Raw genomic sequence first — 22,202 nt, forward strand, 5'->3', positions numbered from 1 at the left:
ACTGGTCTGTGTGTTTTCTCTGATTTCTTTAGTTTTATTCTAAATTTTGCAAGAAGAAGTTCATGATCCAAACTACAGGCAGCCCCAGTTCTTGTTTTCACTGACTGGATGATTCATGCAATGACATATTTCTTGCGTTGTCAGAATATTGCACCATACTTCTAATTTGAGAACATGATAAGCATCTTCTGGAATAGATGAAGAGAAGAAAGGTGATAATGTAGAGAGGGGGGGGGGTAAGGAAGGATTCAGGAAGGAAAGGTTGTAAAAAAAAGACAATTCTTTTTAAAGCACACACACAGTAGATGAGGAATGGGGTATGGGTATACTAGAATAAATACTCAAGACTGAGAAGAAAATGGCTGTTCTAAACACAGACAGCATTTCAGCTTCAGAGTCCAAGCAAACAACATTCTGTGAAAGTCACATAACAGCTTTTGAAATAGAGGATAATATTTCCACATGTCTTTTGGGTGTATAGCTGCCTTACATCATGATGAAACACCTCCCAGTATGATTTGCTTTAAATGTGGAGTAGCATGAGGCGGGAATTGGAAATGTTATAAGTATTGTGCAAATATGCAGATCCATCTGCATACATGGCTGTTTTTGCCTCTGCATGGAAACTTACATGCTACATATGAATGAAATGGCAGCATTCTGGAGCATGGTGGGTGAAAAATCAAGTCAGTAATAATAAATATGCAGAACAAGAAGGAGGAGGATCAAATAAGTGCAGATTTTTCCATGATACCGTGAGAGAAATCCTTCATTCACTCCTCCCCTGTTAAATGACCTCATGACATAGGGGTGAAATCAGTGGTATACACTGGTTCACCTTCTCCTTTCAGAAGGAGCCCACTGGCTCCCATTATATGACACACTGCAACTTCCGGTAGGGCTCTGTCTTAAAGAAGGCAACCTGGTGAAAGCTGCCATGGCGTCAACATGGGAGGCTTCCTGTGTTGCCTTGGATCAATGGAGGGAAACCGGGCAGCAGACACTTCCCCCTATGGGAAAGAAACATGGGTGAGCCGGGTAATGGATGTGGAGTGATGGGTTCCCCACATCCCAGACATGCACTGCTGGAATCACCATGATTCATGGTGATTCTGGCAGCATGTGTGAAGAGGTCATAAATCTATGGTAGTCTCCTGAGTAGCAACCTATGCCACAGAGTGCTTGGAAATATGTTTTATTCATGATATATTATTAATTTGTTTCTCATTGGCTTTAGATTGCCATATAAACTTCAGCCACAATGCAAATGATGTGATGGCAGGTAAGGTTACAATGCCCTTTACCTGATCCAAGAGCAGCTGGAGAAGATAAAGGCCTTTGCCTCCTCACCCCAGAGAAGTAAACTGCCCAAAGTAGTTCCTACTGGAACTACTTTGGGGGCGAAGCTTGGAGGTCAGTAGCCTCCCTCCAGCTCAGTCTTTGCCTGACGGTGACCCACCTCACCCGCCCATTAACAGTATAATTATTGGTTGCTTTAGAGAGCCGGGTAGGAATTTTTTCCCCTTCTATGTTCTAGAAGGGTTTTTTCACCTACCCTATACTGTTGCCAGGAGGCAGATTGGGTTTTGGTGGTTAATAAATAGGTTTAGCGGAAAACAGCTAGGAAGAAATACATTTGGTGTTCACCCGAAGCATCCCCTTTTGGGAAAAGCCATTAACATAAACATCACCGGTTGTTACCCTAACCGAGGTGACTACTGGATAAATGGCTTTCAAATGGGGAGGGTCTTACCTCAATATCCTTGAGGAAGATTCCTTCAACATTGGCTAAAAGGTTACTCTGGTTTAGGTCACACGGGAACTGGGTGCTTCGCCCTAGTTAGCCGAGGGGTAGGCTGGAAAGGGACACTACCTCGGCTTTAGTCACCACACGTTCATGCTAGTCTGATTAAGAGATTTGTTGCTGAGTTAATTAGGTAACAATAAAGTTGCCCAGTTTTAAATCCATAACTTGTGTCTGGTGTCTTCTTTTGGGGGGTTGGCAGGCAATGACTTTTCTTTGACTCAGCTGCTGATTGTGCTAATTCTTTCAAAACATCCAGCCTTGAGGTGCAAACTTCTATCACATATTCTCCTACTTTGCCGTAGTTTGGGAAATAAGCTAAAGATGCCTGCCACATTGTTTATGGAAAGGCATGCCTTGCAATCTTTTCTATTGACATTCCTGAAATAACTGCTCTCTACATTCAGGGACATTACGCTTGAATGAGGTCTCTGACATAGCATTTCCTTAAACTGGAGTAAAGCTTAAGTACCTAATAGGCAATAAGCAGAACTTTGTATAACTGGGGCTTAAGAATGCTTTTTATGAAGGAAATGTATTAAGGAAGATGTTCCTCATTTAAGTAAAAAAAAACCCCAAAAACCAGGGAGTGCTATATGTGATTCTGCATTCTTTCTGACATGATTTCCTTTGACAGAGCTCCACCCTGACAATTATGTGCTTTTATAACAATTATTATTATTATTTGATACACAACAAGATTAGTTCACAGCAAACAACTATGCTGGATTTTGTACTCAATCACACATTGGGCACTTCCTAGGTGCCTAGGATTATGTGATTTATTGACAAATAATGCACACAGATCAGACTTCTTCTTCTTCTTACTATTATTATTATTATTATTATTATTATTATTATTATTATTATTATTCCAGGAGATTTTTTTATGATCATATAACATTAGAAAATGAAATGTTCTTTATCTTTTAGAGCTTAACCTTTGTCCTAGTTAGCACACTCAAGTATGCTGTTATTAAACACGCAGAGGCCCCTGTCAGGTCTTATTACTAATGTTGGCATGACATTTGTTATCTAAGCTAATAAATCTTCAACTCCTTTTGTAAGACTATGTAAATAGTCCAATAAAAAGTTCTTTGTTCATTAACATTTTTTTCTTTCTGGGAGGAATAATGTGAAATGGATAGCTGTAAAGCAGAGAGATGGGAACAATAGACATTACTGAATTTCAGCTGTCATATAATCCAGTACAACACTGTTCAATCTGCATTACATGGAGATGTAGATGGGGCCTAACTTCTATTCCAGTTGTAAATGTCTCAATACAGGTTGAATATCCTTTTTTAAAAAATTATTGGAACTGGAAATGTTTTGGATTTTTCAGCTTTTGGAATGCTCGCATTTGTATATACATACATAATGTGATGTATTGGAAATGGGATCCTAGTCTAAACATAAAACACATTTATCTTTCAGATACACTTTAGAGCCTGAAGGTAATTTTATATAATATTTTTAATACGTTTTTCCTCAAAACAGTGTGTGAATCTTGAACCACCAGAAAGCAAAGAAATCCTCATCTCAATAACCTATTTGGACTAATTTTAAATTTTGGGTATCTTAGATTTCATGAATCTTTATAAGAAATGCTCAGCCTGTAAAATCTTCTAGTGCAAGCTTTTTCTCCCTCACACTCTAATCATAAGTCCTACTCCATAAGTCCTACCTAGATCCAGTGAGAAGATTTCTATATAATTTCCATACTAGAATCTGAATTCTGTCAAAATTGTGTAACTTACTCTCATTCTGGTGAACTGGACATTTTGAATAACTGAAATCACCTCTAGGAACTAGTGCATATCAACTTATTATTTATTTTATGCAAGCAGCATTTTGTAAAATGATGCATTAGCTTTTTGCCATTCACCATCTAGAGCTCTTTATATGAATGTGCATATCTCACCTCCATGTCCAGTATGTTCTTGACAAGCCTGTTGAACCTCATAGATTCCTTATACAACCTTAGATCTCTGCACTGATGTATCCACTGCACTGATTAATCAGGTCTTTTCTTTTTCCCGCACCAGCCCTATCAGAGTATGTAGCCTATATTTGTCAAGTTGCCTGCAGTCATTTCACAAAGTTATTACATAACTAAGATTATGTATTGTTCATAAGGAGACATTCCCATGGAAACCATAGTTCTCATTGCCTCATAGAACCTGGGATGTACTATGCCCTCAAATGAGACTGCGTAATCCCAAATATATTGCACATATACAGAAAAAAGGAGTGTTTTGGCTCCTGCAACCAGTATCGTGTGATTGTGGTTTCCTTCCTCTTTCATTGTCCTCAGATTACTCAAATGACTTTGCAAAGAAGATCCAGTCTGCATTGTTCCCCTTAGCCCACACATATGCCTGGACTTTTTTACAATAACTATTACAAGACCTAGCTTGTTATGAATCCACCCAGACTGGAAAACCAAAAGTTTTAATACCTGATTACTCATTTCTCTTGTTAAGTGAAGCATTTTCACTTTGAATCTCTAACTGTCCAAAAATTGCAAGAGAAAGTTATGCTGCAAGTTGTAACCACATAAGGGATTTTGTGTGTGTGTCAGGAGCACAACTTGAGAACCTTCTAGTCATTTCTGGTGAGAGAATTGGCTGTCTGCAAGAAAGTTGCCCAGGGGATGATGTTTTACCCTCCCTGTGGGAGGCTTCTCTCATGTCCCTGCATGGGGAGCTGGAGCTGACAGAGGGAGCTCACCTATGCTCTACCCTCCCCAGATTCAAACCTCCAACCTGTCGGTCTTAAATCCTGCCAGCACAAGGGTTTAACTCATTGCACCACCTATAAGGGAAATTAAATGATGTTATTTGTGAACGTGGATTTTGATGCTGTATTTCTATATATGTTGGGAAGATTCAGGGTAATATGTATTCTACTGCTTCCATTTTATGCAAACTGAAGCTTTTTTTCAGAAGCATATTCACATGATGTGAATATACTTCTGAAAATATACTTCATGTGTCAATAGACTTCTGGCTCGCCATATAGATTGCTTTTCAAGCATATTGATTAAAACTTTTTCCAAGTTTATCTGCCCCTGACCCAAAAAGAAAAGCCTGTTCAAGTTCATGTCATTGCAATAACATAGTAGAGTTCACTGTGAGGTTTCTAGCACACAGAATTATGGAAGATAGGAAAGAAGACAGAAAGTCTTGTACTCTGGACCAGTATAAACAATTGTCTGCTCCTTGCCATTGGCACAAAAGGAACTGATGTATTGTTATTGCTGGAGTGGACAGTCTGTGCTTCCTCCCAGATACTCTTTTGACTTAGTGTCCTCCTATAAAAATGTGAAAGTTTTATTTATTGCAGTATTGCATTTCTTTTTGGCATTAACTGCTATCTCGATCCTCAGTGAACTCCATCTCTAATATAAGGCTGACTCTGAAGGTGTAGAACAGAAAGCCCATCTATCCAGATCACAGGCTATTAAGTAATTACAAAGCCATAAGCCCAATTTAATTATATCATAATGTTGTTCAAAATATTGGAGTTTGCCTGGTGTGTCAAGCACTATTTGTTGTGATTACTGATTGGTACAAATCATGAGCCATAGTTTTATTGGTCCACAGTTAATTCATTGTTGAAATAATAGGCTTTACAAATTGGTACAAATTATGATCCACCATCTTCATGGGGTAAAGTGTGTAGTAGAAAACTTAATAATGCCCTTCATAGGAGGAATGTGTCTGCTTTCTGTATCTCTTACTGCCTGTGGGATGTCATGAAAATAGGAAGTGATTGTTTCAGAGGAAGCAATATTTGCTAATGAATACATCAGGAGGACTTGGAAGGGGAAGACACCTTGATCAAGCAATAGTCAGATCACAGTTCCAAGACCAGGGGTGAGACTGAAGTGGAAATTCTGTATCTTGCACCTATTATGTAGAGGCAGGGAAAAGAAGAAGTCAACATGGGGTGTTCCCTGCTTCCAAGCCAAGCAGGGTAACTAGAGGTAATTTACCTGAACACTCATTTACTTTTGCAGACATTACACTACTTGAATGACTGAAAGTGCGCCTCCAAACGGTATATTTTATGCTATGAATTCCACTCCACAAAAGAATGTCCAAGGTGTTGCAAAGCTGGGCTGTGAGTGATAGTGTGTCCGATTCCCTGCCATTATTGGGTTACTGTTGTAACCGACTGCAATGGCATATCTAGCTACAAGGCCAGAGACATCATCACTCACTACCCCAGCCTTCAGTGCCTTGGAAATTTTACATTTGGGAGCACTAGAAGATGTAGCAGCAAAGTTGTAGCAGCAAAGTTGTAGCTACATCATCATAGCTGAGATTCTCCCCATGGTTGAGCACTTTAGCCATTCCTTGGGAAATCCAAATTCTCTGTGGGGAGGTAGGCTAGACCTGGACAATTAAGCTTTGACTCTGTATGTAACAGGAAATTGTGGGTAGCTGTTTATTGCAAGGCTGCTCTGCAGAAGTGACTCAAGACATTTTCCCTGGCACCTTTCACAGTCTACCCAAATCTTAATGAAAGCATTCCATGTTGCTTTCGTCCAGGGGGCTGAAAATTCCACAATTCTTTCTCCTTGCCACGTTTAACAAAATTATACTTGTAAACTACAGGTCCCAGAATGCCTCCAGCTGGCGGGTATTCTGGTAGGTTTAGTATATACAAGATGCTTACTTAAGTTCTGTTTCTCAGGAGGCCTTAGGATTGAGCCCAGAAAACTGACACTACTTGTGACCCCCTCTCTCAAAACATCTTTTAGCAACTTTTGCCTTGTGAAAAAAGGAGAGTTCAGTCTGCAGATACTAGGATTGCTGGGCCATTGTATTGTATGTGGCCAAGGGCATAGAACTGAGTTTGTTTCCATTGTCATCCAAGTTCAAGGCAGATAGATTTTCATAAGTGAAAGCTGTAGCAGTCTTCATAACCTCAGTGCATGAGCCAAGCATAACACACAGTATACGTTTCATTGGAAAACTTCTCTAAAAAGCATATTGATATTTCTTTCTTAGGAAGTTGTATTTCTCATCCTATTAACTTCCAAAGGTCTAGGCAGAAGAAAAGAGTCTGGTTTTCTTATAAAGTCTGACCCAGAGAGCTGTTAAATTCTCAGATAAAAATGCTGCCTTGTCTGAGACCTTGCAACCCTGGAGGATGCAATGCCAGTTATATCCGGAAATAAAATTTCATTTTATTTCCGTGTGCCACTGAGGTTATAAAATTTGTTTTCCATGTCATTTCCACATGCAATTTCGTTGCTTTCTGGATCGAAGATTATTCTAAAAGGCTGAATCACTCTTCTTGTAAGCATGGTGAAGAAAATTGTTTTTAAGAAAGAAATCTGATAGAATTGAAAATGCCAAACTTCTAACAAAGGTAACAGTTCATGCTCTCCCTCCTTGTCTTTTAAATCAGTGCATTTCATGAATGATATTTACCTCTTTGAAGTAGCTTTTAAGTCCTGAAAAGGCATGGCATTCGAGGAATCTGTGAGGTTTTTCCAGTTTGTAATTGGTTGTCCAAACTAAACAATCAAACAGCATGTTTTTTATTGCTGACCAATCAGAATTAGAAAAGAGGTTTAAATACTCAATCTGTGAAGTCTCTATAGCCACATGAGTTAATTATTGTATTTGGACTGAAGTCTTCTGCCAGGTAATCCACCATTTTCTCTTCCTGTATTATTTAAAGATAATGCATAAAGATAACTCACAGTGTCGGATTATGTAAATGAACATGAATATTTAAATTATAGCAAATAATACATGAGTGTCGGATACTTTGTAATATTGGTGTGATTTTTTTACTTTTATATTTTGTATGTTTGCTACAGCTTGTCAGTGATATTTACTTCCAGTCACAAATGTTTAAAACCAGGATTAATTCTATTTAATTCCACTCTCTTCAACAGAAGACAGTTTAAATCAAATGTGTTGGTTGTTCTGTATTACAGATGTTGGCAGAAGCTGTACATGAACAATAGTAAATACATGTGAAAGATCTGTTGAAGAATTTTGAAATCTCATTGTTTTTTTAATCCTTAAATTTGGTTTTTGTTTAAAAGTAGTCCTGAAGTTATCTCTGTGAAGAATGTTAAAAAAAAGCTTTGCATTTTGAAATTGAGGGCTTTTCCCTGCATTATCAATTAAGAAAATAATCCAAATAATAAAGCCCAGCAATTTTCATGAAAGCTAATTATTTATGCAGAACATTTCATAAATGAATCAACCTCTATCAGTTTCATAAAATTTGCAAGACCTTTGGGTAATTAATGAAATGTTACCTGCTGTGCTGATGAAATGTCTGTGTTACTCTGAAATGACTTGAGTTATTTTGTAGATTTGATAAATGAGTTTCCAAATGCATCAAGGATTTGCTTAAGTCTTTTGTTGTTTATTTCTTTAATTGAGCTGACCTTTTTGCTTATTTCATGCTTTATTAAGGCATTGTGAAGTAGACAGAGGCTTCATTAAAGTGGTACAATTGAGAAATCATACAGATATCTCCTGAGTTCAATATTGTAGCACATGTTTTGTTTAACTAATTCTGCTATTGCTAATTAACATTGATCTGGAATCAGTGCCATTTCTAATTACTCAAGATGCAAAAGTATTTCACAAATAAAGCAATATTTCCAATTCTTTATGAATAATGCATTGTTGCAAATGTATTGTACCTATATGTGAATGGAAATATTTTTATGAAACATGATTTATTGTCTTAGCTGTGGACAGTGCAACTGATGAGATTTATTCAACTTTTTTTAATAGACGTTTTGAAATCTAATGTATGAGGTATTAAATTAATGCAGATGGGATAGAAAGGAGGTGTTTACTAGGGAAGTAATGAACAACAAGCAAAGACCGTAAGGCAAAATTTATGTGGGGCCTTCAAGGTGAAGACAAAAAGTAGAAATATAATATGAAAAAGACAGAATGGTGAAGCATCTACAAAAAAGTTGGATGTTCTTGAAATAGTAATCAAGAAATGTGTTTAATGACTTTACAGAGAAAGGAAATGCAAGACACAGACTTAATGCAAGACACCAGATCGGAAGTGCCTTTTGCAAAATAATCTAACTTTTTATTGAAAAGGCAATGCCTTGTTAAATAGATATACCTCAAGATGAGAAACCTGACATAATTTTTGACAAGATTTTTGTTGTTTTCCCAAACCAGAGATCCAACTAAGTTACTTAGTTTGAGAGATTAATTAATACATGTAGATTTGTAAAGGTTGTAGAAGTTGCTTTTATTTGGATTTGCCCAGACTGCTTTTATTTGGATTTGCCCAGACTGTAAAATACAATTACAGGCTGTTGAATAATAGCTTCTGTGGGCTTTTCTACATGAACAAAAATTCTCAAAACCTGGATTCACTTCAAATCCAGGGCTGGCTGTCTTCACAATGTATGGGGACTTCCAGTGAGTATCTTGGTTTTTCTTCCCATAACATGACTTTGCTCTACTTTGCGCAAAGGCAGATGATACTCCAGAGTTTACAAGAAACTGAATAGTTGGATGGGAATGCTTTCAGCCAATTCATTGTGCAGACAGGCACCATTACCAGACCATCCCCATGTTGTGAATGCCACTTGTAACTGTCCATGGAGTACCCTTCGACCACCTGTCACCTCTACTGATATCAGAATAGGGTGCCTGTGCAAGCAACAAGAAAAAGAAAGCACTTTACACTATCTTTGCCAATCACATGGGTGTCCCATTCTGATGTCAGCAGATGTGACCAGGTGATGATGAGATGCTCACAGGGAACTCCATGACCAGTGGGGAGTTATAGGGGTAACACAAAAATGGTACAGACTAGCCTGGGGATGGGATGAACCATCTGAATACCGAACATTACTCAGATTCAGTGAGTATATGCTGGATCTAGGACAGCTCTGAAGCAGGATAATCTGCCCAGTGTAGGCATGGCCTATCTGTGCTGCAGAATTGAGAAATTTGCCAGAAACCTGTACTACTCTAGTATATGGCAACCATGCCATATGTAAGCCAGAAAATACAGTCCATGTCAACCTGGATCAAAATTTTGACATATTCATGTGATATTGACTGAAACCAAGTGAAGCGGAAACAATATTGTATTAATTTTACTGATTAGTGTTACAAATATTTGGATGGAGTAGGCATATGAAACAAACATAGAAAATATATTCTTAGATTCATGTGAATTTCTACAGATCAGTAAGACCATAACTACCATTGTAGGAAAGGATGGACATAGACAATTTTCTAAAGGCTGTCCTAATAATTGCTAACATTCTGATATAGCACAGAATACTTGGCTAATATACTGTATCTGTTTGACCCAGGAAGGCATGTCTTAGGTTCTTAAGTGACCTAGAATATGTTCTTTAACTGCTAGAAAAAGTATTGAATATATAATTCACTATGTGACAGTGAACTTAGTTTATTATGGCATCTAATATTCATAGTGTTGGTTTCCCATGTTGTGATGTACCCACAATGTACCAGTTTCTCGTAGTGTCCTATACACAGCTTCTGAAATGTGTCCCTGTTTAGTATTCTACTTACTCTTTAGTGGTTCCTGAAAAATTGCTTTAGAGGAAGCACATACACTGAGTTGCCAGAATCCCTTCAAGTTTCTCCAAAGAGAGAAGGAAAAACTGAGAACAAGGGATTTTCTTTTCCAACTGTCCTCAGTTCCTTCTGGGTAACCTCAGAGGAAAGAAACATTAGGACTGACCCACATAATCTAAGGTACATTGGGATGAGTCAAGTAGGCACACAATATGCAGTAAAATTGTAATAAAGTAATTAGTATATGGCTGTTTTATGTTATCCATGCTGAGTCTGACAAGCCATCTTCAAACTCCTACGCAGATGCAGAAAAAAGGAAAATAGAGTATGCAGTGCTGTTTCAGCAGGAAAGACAAATGCAAAGTAAAGTGGGATGACAAATAATAAAATTCTATAAGAAAAATTACATGATAGACAGGCAGATAATAGATAATATTCCTATTTCAAGTCAGTTGAAGGATGTTTGTATGCTCATTGGAACTCCTTGGGGAAAGTTCATAGTATCCTCCAAAATGTGTACAATCAACAAACGAAATAGAATATATTTTTTTGAATCCACAAATATTAAAAGACAGATTCTGCATTATGGAATTAATAATATTTTTCTGTGGAGACAAAAGAAAGAGAATGAGAAAATGGTAACAGGAAAGGATATCCCAGGAAATCTGCAAGAGAATGAACAGTCTACATAGATTTTAGTGCCTTCAGTTTCATTTCTGTACAGACTTACATAGAAACTAGTTCAATTGATCCAAATGTGGCTCACTCTTGATTAGACATACATAGGATTGCACTGCAATGAACAGTACAAAAGCATTTATAACATGGGAATAGTTAGGTGCAATTAGCTTACACAGAATTAGAGCCATTTTGCTGATCACTGAATGTAATGAATCACTCCATTTTATGGTACCCTGCTTCTTGAGATTCCAATCTTCTTCTGTAGGTTAATTGTTCATTTATGTATGCAGTGCTAAACACACCAACTTAGAAGTCTCTGGTGAATGCTCATGATGTCTATTTCATTACATTCTTCAGACAATGATTCTGTCTTCTTATACACAAAGCATTTAACAAATTGTGTTTGGAATAATATTAGGAATGTTTATAAAATTAAGTGACAACCTCACTGAAAAATATCAGCTGAGATCCGGCAATGTGGAGACAAAGGACAATGTTTTGTCAGGTGAAAATCTGTTCCCTCTCCCCATTTCTTACCTGCAAGATTCACTGATTTTATGAAGGCTTTCTCAATATTGTCATTTAGTGGCTGGATGAGGATGGGGATAGCTGAGAAGTGTAAGGCTATATTCTAATGGCCAGAAACATAACGATGAAGGCATCCTCTAGGACTTTCTGGGATCTTCTAAGGTTCCAGAGAATTGTGTCCATATTATGTGCCTGACTATGGGAACATAGCTTGATGCAGCCATGAAATTTCTACTTTAGGAGGGTGGCAGGAGGAGAACCATTAGTCCAGTTAGAGAATGGTTGTTCAAGGGAGTTAGTGAATCTCTATCTTTATAAAAAAAATTAAGTTGTTATAAGTTGGACTTCAGATTGTGTGTTTTGTCAACAAGATCCGGTGGTGCAGTGGGTTAAACTGCTGTGCTGCTGAACTTGCTGATCAAAAGATCGGCGGTTCAAATCCAGGGAACAGAGTGAGCTTCCACTATTAACCTGAGCTTCTGCCATTCTAGCAATTTGAGAATATGCCAGTGTGAGTAGGTCAATAGGCACCGTTCTGGCAGGAAAGTAACAGTGCTCTGTGCAGTCATGCCAGATGACCTTAGAAGTGTCTATGGACAATGCCAGTTTTTTGGTTTAGAAGGGGAGATGAGCACCACCCCCAGAGTTGGACACAACTAGACTTAATGTCAGGGGAAAACCTTTACCTTTAACCTTAAAGTAGAAACTATTCAGTTTTCTTTTACCTGTTTTATTGTGTCACGGAGTTGGTTTTCTACGTTTATTGTTCCCTAACTTCAATAATTTATTTTTACTTGCTTTGAATGCTTCAGGGTTGGACTGCTCAGATAGAAATAATTTGTTTTTTGCAAATAACTATTGATTCAAACGATGCCTTAGGGCAAGCATTTAAAAACCACCCCTCCCCGCATTAAAAACAGCAGTTAATGGCCTTCAAAATCTAGTCTTTCTGCATTCCACAGTAAGATTATGGTAAAAGTAGATAAGGACTTGGTTATAAAGTCTCCATGCAATTATTTGGGGTTTTTAAAATATTGTTTTATGGCACATAGAATTGCTTGCTTAAGAAATACAAATATATCCCAAGTCAGCTGGGAGGGAGAATGTGACTGCATCAAGGAGAAATAGAGTGTCAGAAAACAGGGTAGTTGCCTCTGACTGCAAGTAGCAGTTTATAGAAATGGAAGGAAGGTGATGCATTGCCGCAAAGGTACTCGCATACGTGCATATGTATGTCTATACATCAGTTGAGGTAATGGCTGAAGGGGGTTGTATTATACAGAAGAAAAGATAGAACGTTCAAGACATATGATATGGCCATAGTCTTTTAATAAAGGAAACAACCTGACACGGGCATAGAAGAAAAAAAACTATTTACATTTTAAACTGACAGTATGGTTAATTGACAGTGTGGCTAATCAGGTTGTAATGCCAGCCACAGATCTGCTAGGAAGATGGTATCATTCTATCATCTCCAGAGCTTTCAGTTGTAATGCAAACAAAAAGTGAAGAGATAAATGTACATACCATGAATGAATATTTGATAAAATCTCCAAGACTACAACTCTTGCCATAGGGTTAACCAGATTGCTGCTATGTTAAAAAAATGTAAAAAGAATGTTGACATTTATGATCATAGCAAGGAAAAGTTGTTGTTGGTTTTTTTTTTTTGGATGGCAATTCCCTGATCAGTATAGTATACTCCAAAAATTCATTGAGGAATTGTAATTTCCAAAAAGCATTTTTTCAAACTCTCCCTAAGAATGTTCGACACAGAACATGGACATTATGTATACACAATCCTATGTATAGAAAATTCTGTCACATCCTTTTATGAAGATAGTGGTATTAACAATAAGTCCACTTTCCTATCACACAAGAGGGGTTTTGAACTGTAGGTTTTGAGAAATTCAGTCAAGGAGACATTGTATTTTTCCAAAGACTAAATAATGATTATATCATGGTGGGATTTCCCTTTCCTTTTCAATTGCTCAGCAAGGTTAAGAAAGCTCAGCTATCATATCTGATTGACTTTACAGGCTGAGAGTAAACCAGGTGACAGACTAAAGTAATATAACCCACCCCCCCCACCCCCCGTTTCAGAGATCCCAAGCTTGCCTACCCCTCATTTTTAAACCAAAAAAATATTCTTACAAAATTGGCACAAAAATGCCACTTGGAATTTGGGTAGCCTTCCATAACCTCCCGAATTTTCCCCAAAGCAGGAAGAAAACTGAAAAGGGTAATGATCTAAGTTCTGGTCATGACAAGAATGGCACTCTCCTTCTTGGAGAGTGCAGGAAGAAATAGGCTCCTTCCTCAACTAGTTGTCCACCCTACTCTGGCTGGAAATTCACTCTTTACCTTCTTGCTAACCCATAAAAGAAGAAATTCTATTTTAACATGTTTAGGTGAAAAACAAGACATGGATTTTAAACATACATACCACACCACAACACAGCAGGTCTAGACCAAATGGTACAGATAAAATTGCTTTACTTATTTATTTCTGTTCACACCTTTTCCAATAGTTTTGTTCAAAACTAGAAGTGCCTGTGGGATACTTGAGTAGCATGTGTGTTTGGTTACCCATAAATAATCATTTTAGACTGTATCAGTCTGACCTTTGTAGGTCAATTGATGGTCAAAGCTTGTGGTGATAGAATGCCAGATGACGAAGAGCAATGTGCTCCACAAGATTGTGACAGAAGTCTTTCCTTTGCTTGAACATGTAAGTAGTCCTCTTTCACTGCCAACAAGTTTAACAGCAGCTTTCAGTAGGTTTATTAATTTCTATTTATAACCTTGGGAAATATTATAGTTCACTGCCGTCATTGCTTCCTTGGTTTAACAGAATGAAGGACAGCTAATAAATTGCCCTAAGTCAGAAATGGAGAGAAATTTTTATTTTCTAAGAAATTGATCATTCCAGATGTAATTGCTTACACTAATATTTAATAGTTACTTCTAATTTAAGAAGTATGATCAGGGAAGGAAACACTTTATTGTCATTGTGCATTCATTGCAGGTGTTTGCAGTATATATCAATCTGCCCCCATTAGCCCCCAAATGGGGATAATTTATTGGATTCTCTTGGTATGCACTTTTTCTCAGAAACATAAGGGGATATGTGAAAACACTCTGCTTGCTAGAGCCATCAGAATAGCCACTGAACCACATCAAAGTCCCATGTATCTCTCAGTCCCCAGTACTTTGCTTAGGAAGGGCCCTGGGGATATGGTCCTGGACATGCATGGTGAACGCAGCTATGAGGAGCGGGGGGAGGGGGGTATCTCAGTTTCAGAGAAACCAGAAGTCTTTGTGTCTGGTATGAGGTTTCCCATGTGCTGTATATGAGGGGAAGACATATCTAGAAGTAATATAAGGTCTATGCCTTGTCAATCTTTCGCTTCACAGCCTGCTCTCCTGCCTACAGCACAGTTTGACCTTTTCTGGTTGCCTTAGGAGCATGTTGGATTTTTCTCCCATTTAGCAGAAGGTTTTTGGCCTACCCTTTACTGTGGAATTGGACAATTAGGTATGTGTGGAGTTGGTTAATAGGCTTTGACAGGTGGAAGGGGAAGGAAGAATTTGGTGTACATCTTGGCACCTTTTGGATTAAATGGCGAGCTCTGAAACTGCATCTGTAGATCTTGAGACCAAAGCGCAGGGGAAGGGAAGGAGGCTGTAATTGTGTAGGACCTGTTTTTTCTCACACACTTTTAAGTCCTGGGACTTGAGAGGGGGACACCTTGGGTTTACCTTCCATTGATGGCTAACCAGGGAGAAACTCAGCTATCTAGATATCTCTCAGAGCTCAGGTATTTTGCCTAAGGGAAGACTGAGGAGGCTATTAGAGGGAAACACATGACCTCACTTGATCCTCCATCAGGTTTCTCCCCCCTTTTGCTCCTTTCATGTTCAACACAAGTTAAATAGGTTCTATGTCAAATAACGTTGCCCTTATTTAAATAAACTCTGGTCTCCTTATTCCATGTTTGATCATCAAATTGCTAGTTCATATGTATATATAGGTACAGATATGAGGTCTCATCAACATTGACATTATTGGAAGCCAATTCTCCCCCAGAATTTCACCTACTTGATTTCTGTACACAATGCAAAAAGAAGCAGGATTTATTATGAACATATTGCTTCATGTTTGTTAAAAATTTTTAAAAGTCCCTGCCCAGTCTTGCTTTAGGTAGAATACTCCATAATTACTGAACAATAACAAACACTCATAAATGTGAAGTAATTTGAAGAGGAAAATAGCAAGTGGCATGACATTCTAAATCTATTTACCTTTCTTGTTATTAACATGTCTCATTATGGGGAAAATTCCCTGTCATAGAACACTTTGCATGGAACCTGCCAGATCTCATCACATGACATACGGCTACTTCCAGAGGGGCTCAATGCTGGCTGCATTGGCAAAGTGTTATATGAGGGGGAATTCTAAACATGGGAGACTACCCGTATTCAGATAGAAAATCAGGGGGACAGTGTGGGATCATACCAGAAAGGTATGCTTTCTGACATGTGATTGGCAAGTGGGTGATGTGGGCAATGTGGGATGCTGGGCAATGGATTTGCCCCACTGCCCTATGGATCCCCCCCCCCTTTGTCCCCTGTATAAAGGACTTCTATGTGATGAGGTTCAAGGACTGGTTGGAAAGAGGATTGTTTGGTATTCCTGCCTTGTCCACAACTCTTGTCACCACACTCTCTTTTACTTTTATGATAATGATATGGAGGAAAACATATCCTTTGAATTATGATTAGGAGTGTATGCCTGCACCACATTTCCATGCGAAATCAAGAGAGAAGCCATCTTGGTTAGGAAGAAAGAATGTTGTTTGACTACAGCACCCATAATCTTCTGTAGAGACTGTGTGAACTTGTATCCACTTGTATCATTGCTACTCAGTCAAATTCTAGCTTGAGTCGTGGGAATGGAAGTGTCTCACCTCTGTTAGAATTGTAATACAATGGTATGGTTGCTGATGACACGATAAATAAATAAAATAACCTCTGATGGAGAAGATTTCTGAAGTACAATTTACTGGTGTGAGGAGGGTTGGAAATACAAAAAACTATAGAAACAGGAAAGAGTAAAACATTTTGTAAAGTGTAAATAAACTTCCTAGATTCTGCTATACTGGATATTATTTAAAGCAATATGCATGACAAGTAGAAATAAAGCAGCCTCTATGAAAATCTAACATGGCACATATGCAAAGTAGAAACATAACAGATGCTACATTGTATTATCTAGTGTAAAGCTTGCCTTACACTCAATTTTTTGTGTTAGCTATCCTTTGGTCATCTGACTGGAAACTGAAGGCTCATTATATCATAATTTCTTCTGGGCAGGCACAGTGACTTTCATTTGTTTGTGAGATCCTTGTTTAAGTAACCGTTTTTAAAAAAATCAAAGCAGTGCATGACAATTTTACATATTTCAACCATTTGAAGAAGTACTTAGTACCTTATCTTATGCTACATTCTTCCTCTATAAAATATTAATTTTCCATGAGGTTACTTAATCCATAGCCGCACTAAAAGGGCTGCAATTTCAGATAAAACCCAAGAGGTAATGGTAGAAACTCACCAATACAGTTCAGCTTTCCCAACTTCTTCAGGAGGATGGTATTAAGAGGGTAAATAAATTAAATGGTTCCTGTGATGTTACAGAAAATAGAGAAGGGAATAGCTCCAAATGAAGCTTTAAGAACATCTGTACTTTAGAAATAATGTATTTGACACCACTGTAACTGCCATGGCTCAATGCTGTGGTATCCTGGGTGTTGCAGTTTGGTCAGGCCCCAGCACTATTTGGCAGGGAAAGCTAAAGACCTGATAAAACTACAACTCCTAAGATTCCATACTATTGAACCATAAACCAAGGTGATGTCAAATGGCATTCATTATGTGAAAGTACCCTTGCTTTGTGGTAAAATGTAGGTAAAAAATATATGACAGCTTATAGAAAGGCCAGTGAATAGGAGAGGTTAATAGAATAAAGTAAATGAAAGGAACAAAATTACCACAATTTAAGCAAAAGTATATATAAAAACCTCTTTAAGAAGAAGCACAAATCTGTAAAGCTGCAATGTAGTTTCTTCATGCCATAAAGTTAAGCTGTGACCAGCCAATAACCTAGAGAAATATGAGAAAAACACTACCTCTGTAACCTTCTTTACACGTGACTTTAGGACATGTTTGAAAGAGAAGGAAGTGTTGGAATGTCTGGCTGATAGGACAGCTGCCCTAGACAAAGCTAAGGGTCAGATATTAGCAGATTGCTAACATGGTGGAATGATACATGTCAGGAGAGGGATGGGGTGGGGGGTTCCTCTAGAAGGGTTGTTTACTGCTGCTGATAATTCCATGTTAACTGGCAAAAAAAGTCACCAGTGAGTAAAGCATTGACGTAATTCAAGACCAGTTCCAGCACATGTTTTTAATAAATGTATTTGTGACTATATTGGCATGGTGTAGCTTGATTTTCTTTCTGAAGAATCAACCTGATATTTAGCTTTGTTTCCTTAAGGGTGGGTAGGATAGAAGCTCATTTATAGTTCAGCTTCAGGTCAGTTTGGACTTGGCATACATTCCCTAAAAATATTTCCATAACAATAGAAACACATTAAATTCAATTTTAAACTATATTTTAAAAGGAGAACTGGCAGTAAATTTAAAAGATGGTCAAAAAAGAGTTATTCAAAGATCTACAAGGATGCAGTCTGATGTTAGGACCACCAAAGAACAGACCTTGTTTTGTTCACTTTCTCTTCGCCTCATTATTTTTTCTATTTTTCCTAACTGACTGACTTTTCTTAAATATGTTCAAATCCTCCCATAGTTGGAACATGATTGTTTGTCCTGGACTGGGGAGGATAGGCAGAATGTTGTTGTACTGTATGCACAAGAAAAAAAAATCCAATAACAGTTTAAATTATATAAACCCAGCAGGTTTTTCAAACAAATATTTCATAGACAGAGTTTACCAGAGATATATATTGAAAGTAACCTTGGGAATAAATCAACAAAGGCAGCAAACCCAAAACCAGTTTCATGGGAGTAGGCTTTGTTGAACTCAGTGGGAATTGTGTCAGCAGATATGTATGTATGTATGTATGTGTGTGTGTGTGTGTGTGTATAGATTGTACTGAAAGTTTGTGAGTGACTCAAAGCTTTTACAAAGGAATACCAGCCTATTGGGAATGTATATGTAGATTACAGTTTTATAGATTTATTCAGAGGTAAACACCATTGAATTCAGATTACTATCTGACTATTCTAAATTAATTCAAGTCTCCAGGGCCAGATGAACTACATCCAAGAGTACTGAGGGAACTAACAGAAGTAATTTCAGAACCACTGACAGTAATCTTTGAGAATTCCTGGAGAACAGGAGAGGTCCCAACAGACTGGAGGAGGGCAAATGTTCTTCAAGAAGGGAAAAAAGAGGACCCAAACAATTACTGTTCAATCAGCCTGAAATAAATACCAGGACAGATTCTAGAGCAGATCATTAAGGAGGTAGTCTGCAATCACTTAGAAAGGAATGCTGTGATTACTAAAAGTCAGCATGGATTTCTCAAAAACAAGTCATGCCAGACTAATCTTATCTCTTTTTTCAATAGAGTTACAACCTTAGTAGATACGGTTTTGATAGTGTTACAAGCTTGGAATGTTGTGGATGTAGCATATCTTGATTTCAGTAAGGCCTTCAACAAGGTCTGCCATTACCTTCTTGCAAACAAACTAGTCAAATGTGGGCTAGACAAAGCTACTGTTCGGTGCATCTGTAATTGGTTAAGCAACTGAACCCAAAGTATTCTCACCAATGGTTCCTCTTCTTCCTGGAAAAAGTGACCAGTGGAGTTCTGCAAGGGTCAGTCCTGGGCCCAGTTCTGTTCAACATCTTTATTAGATGAAAGTTTAGAGGGCATGCTTATCAAGTTTGCAAATGACACTAAATTAGGAGGGATAGCTAATACTCCAGATGATCAGAATTCAACATGACCTTAACAGATTAGAGAGCTGGGCCAAAAATAACAAAATGAATTTCAGCAAAGACAAATGTAAAATACTATACTTAGGCAGAAAAAAAAATGAAAAGCAAAGATATAGAATGGGTGCTGCCTGGCTCGACAACGCTCCATGTGAGAAAGATCTTGAAGTCTTAGTGGGCAACATGATGAACAGTGTGATGCAGCAGCTAAAAAAGCCAATGGGTTTTTGGGCTGCATCAAAAGGAGTATAGTGTCTAGATTGAGGGAAGGAGTATAGTGTCTAGATTGAGGGAAGTCTTAGTTGGACCTCATCTTGAATACTGTGTCCAGTTCTGGGCATCACAGTTTAAAAGAAATATTGACAAGCTGGATGGTGTCCAGAGGTGGGCAACTAAAATGATAAAAGGTCTGGAGACCATGGGCTGTGAGGAGCATCTTAAAGAGCTACTGGAGGTATGCAAATGAATTGGAAGTGTTTGTTACTCAAAAGTAAAGTGTGGTGCAGGCCAAACCTTAAGAAACTGAACCTTCAATTCTTAAGTTTCTATTCCTTCGTAAGTTGCTGTGATGCAGTTAAAATACATACAACTTTGGTAAGGCCAAGATAACATACAGTGCATAAAAACCAATTGTTTTTCCTTGGAGTTTTGCCCCATCGTCACCATAAGGAAAATGCTGTGGGCATGACTAAACTTAATGGAGATTGAGAACACAGCCATCTTAAAGGTATTTTTGGAAAGCAAGCGCCCCAATGGCAGGTAATGCAAAAGACCCTGCCATAAACTACATTTTCCAGAATGCAGTTCTGCTCAGGACTCATATGAGGGCTGAAGGACCCAAATGATAGCTGGCTGCAGCAGTTGCCATTTAGAATTAGTCTAATAATAATAATACATAAAATTATTGAATTGGCAAAGAGGTAAGAAAGCCAAGAGAACATAAAGTGCTTTCAGAATAATTCCTTTTACTTTGGACTGTCGCCATAAGGAAGGCACTGTGGGGGGCAAGCCAGCCAGCCATTTAGAGTCACTAATAAAATGTAATTATTGAATTTGCAAAGAGGACTAAAGCAAGTAGGTAATAATATAAATCTATGCTAAGTTGAAGTTCTGTGGTTGTGATGGACATTCAAGGGGATTGCTGTGGTTGATTTTTGGAGGATAAGTTGTTTTGGTCTAAATTTTTTCAAGTCGATAGCTTTTTGCAACTGCGGAACTGTCATTAACAAAGACATTATGAAATTTCATCAGTCTACTTAGAGTTCAGAAATTTTCATTTCCAAAACATTAGAAACACTTTAGAAACATAGTGCCAGTGCCCCCTAGTTTTGTAAGTACTTTAGAACCATTTTTATGGATCGTACATGCCTAAAGCTAGGCATGTTTAGCCTGCAGAAGAGAAGGTTGAGAGGGTAAATAATAGCTATGCATAAATATGTGAAAGGATGTCATAAGGAAGAGGGACTTGTTTTCTGCTGCACTGGAAACTAAGACTCAGAGCAATGGGTTCAAATTACAGGAAAGAAGATTCCACCTGAGCATTAGGAAGAACTTCCTGACTGTAAAAAGTGTTCAGCAGTGGAACTCTCTGCCTCAGAGTGTGGTGGAAAGTCATTCCTTTGAAGCTTTTAAACAGAGGCTAGATAGCCATCTGCCAGGGGTACTCTGATTGTGCTTTTCTTGCATGGCAGGGGGTTGGACTGGAAAGCCCATATGCTCTGTTCCAACTCTATGATTCTATGACTTACATGCAAGTAAAATTATAGACAGACAGATAGATAGAGATATAAAGATGATAGATAGCAAACAAAAAAGACCTAACAACAATGTCTTTATATTATATCCATCACCATTTCTGGTCATCTGGAAATAAAAATTTCTTGCCACAGAAGATCAGAGTATTTAAAAATACCATGCAAGCAAATATAATATAAGGTATTATTTCAGTTGTATTCTATTTACAGAATTGCCATATGACCAAATCAATCAGTTGTTCCACAACAATATTTTTCTCTACCCTGCACCCTATTTTTTAATAGTTTTTATTATGATTTTTCAAATTATATATAAAAAGAAAGGGGAAAAGAAAAAAAGGGGGGCTGTAGGAAAGTTCAGGGTTTATTTTGGATATGAGAATGGGGGGGGGGGGAGGGAAAGGTAGAGGAAAGGAAAAAAGAAAAAAAAGAGGAAGAAGAAGATTATTGGGAAAAATATAGGTCGGGATCCCAGGGTGGGTAGGAGCTAGGAAAAACGGGGAGGGGGAGGGAAGGTTGGCTTCCCAATCTTCTTCTCGGTGTCTTCTTCTTCTTCTTCTTCTTTTTATTTGCTTCTTCTTCATGTTCTACGGCTCATCCTTTAGATTATATTTTCCTCAATTATGAAATTATATATCCATCCATATATATACATGTGTGTGTGTGTATATATATATATATATATATTGTTATATCGTTGTCAAAATTTTCTATAAGACCAAAGTCATCTGTGTTCTCCAAAGGTCTTCATAAAGTCTTCAAACTGTTTCCAATCTGTTCTTCTTATTGGTGTTCCAGTATAGTCTTTCAAGTAAAATGTTAGTTTGTCCATATCCTTTATG

At 37.8% G+C, this 22,202-nt stretch overlaps 1 protein-coding gene across 4 annotated transcripts in view; it reads left to right on the plus strand.

Annotated features, from left to right (window-relative positions):
* SLC16A7 (solute carrier family 16 member 7) overlaps positions 1 to 22,202 on the plus strand; it is a 137,260-nt gene that overhangs the window by 28,813 nt on the left and 86,245 nt on the right. Inside the window, exon 1 of one of the 4 annotated variants that reach the window (XM_060777547.2) lies at positions 7,408 to 7,468. The exons of the other annotated variants lie outside the window; for them this stretch is intronic. The gene's annotated coding sequence lies outside the window, so the exon portion shown is untranslated. Of the gene's footprint in view, positions 1 to 7,407; positions 7,469 to 22,202 lie in introns of those variants that run through there. 4 annotated transcript variants of the gene reach the window in all.

This window comes from Anolis sagrei, chromosome 5 (assembly GCF_037176765.1).
Source record: "Anolis sagrei isolate rAnoSag1 chromosome 5, rAnoSag1.mat, whole genome shotgun sequence".
In the NCBI taxonomy this organism is placed as follows: Eukaryota; Metazoa; Chordata; class Lepidosauria; order Squamata; family Dactyloidae; genus Anolis; species Anolis sagrei.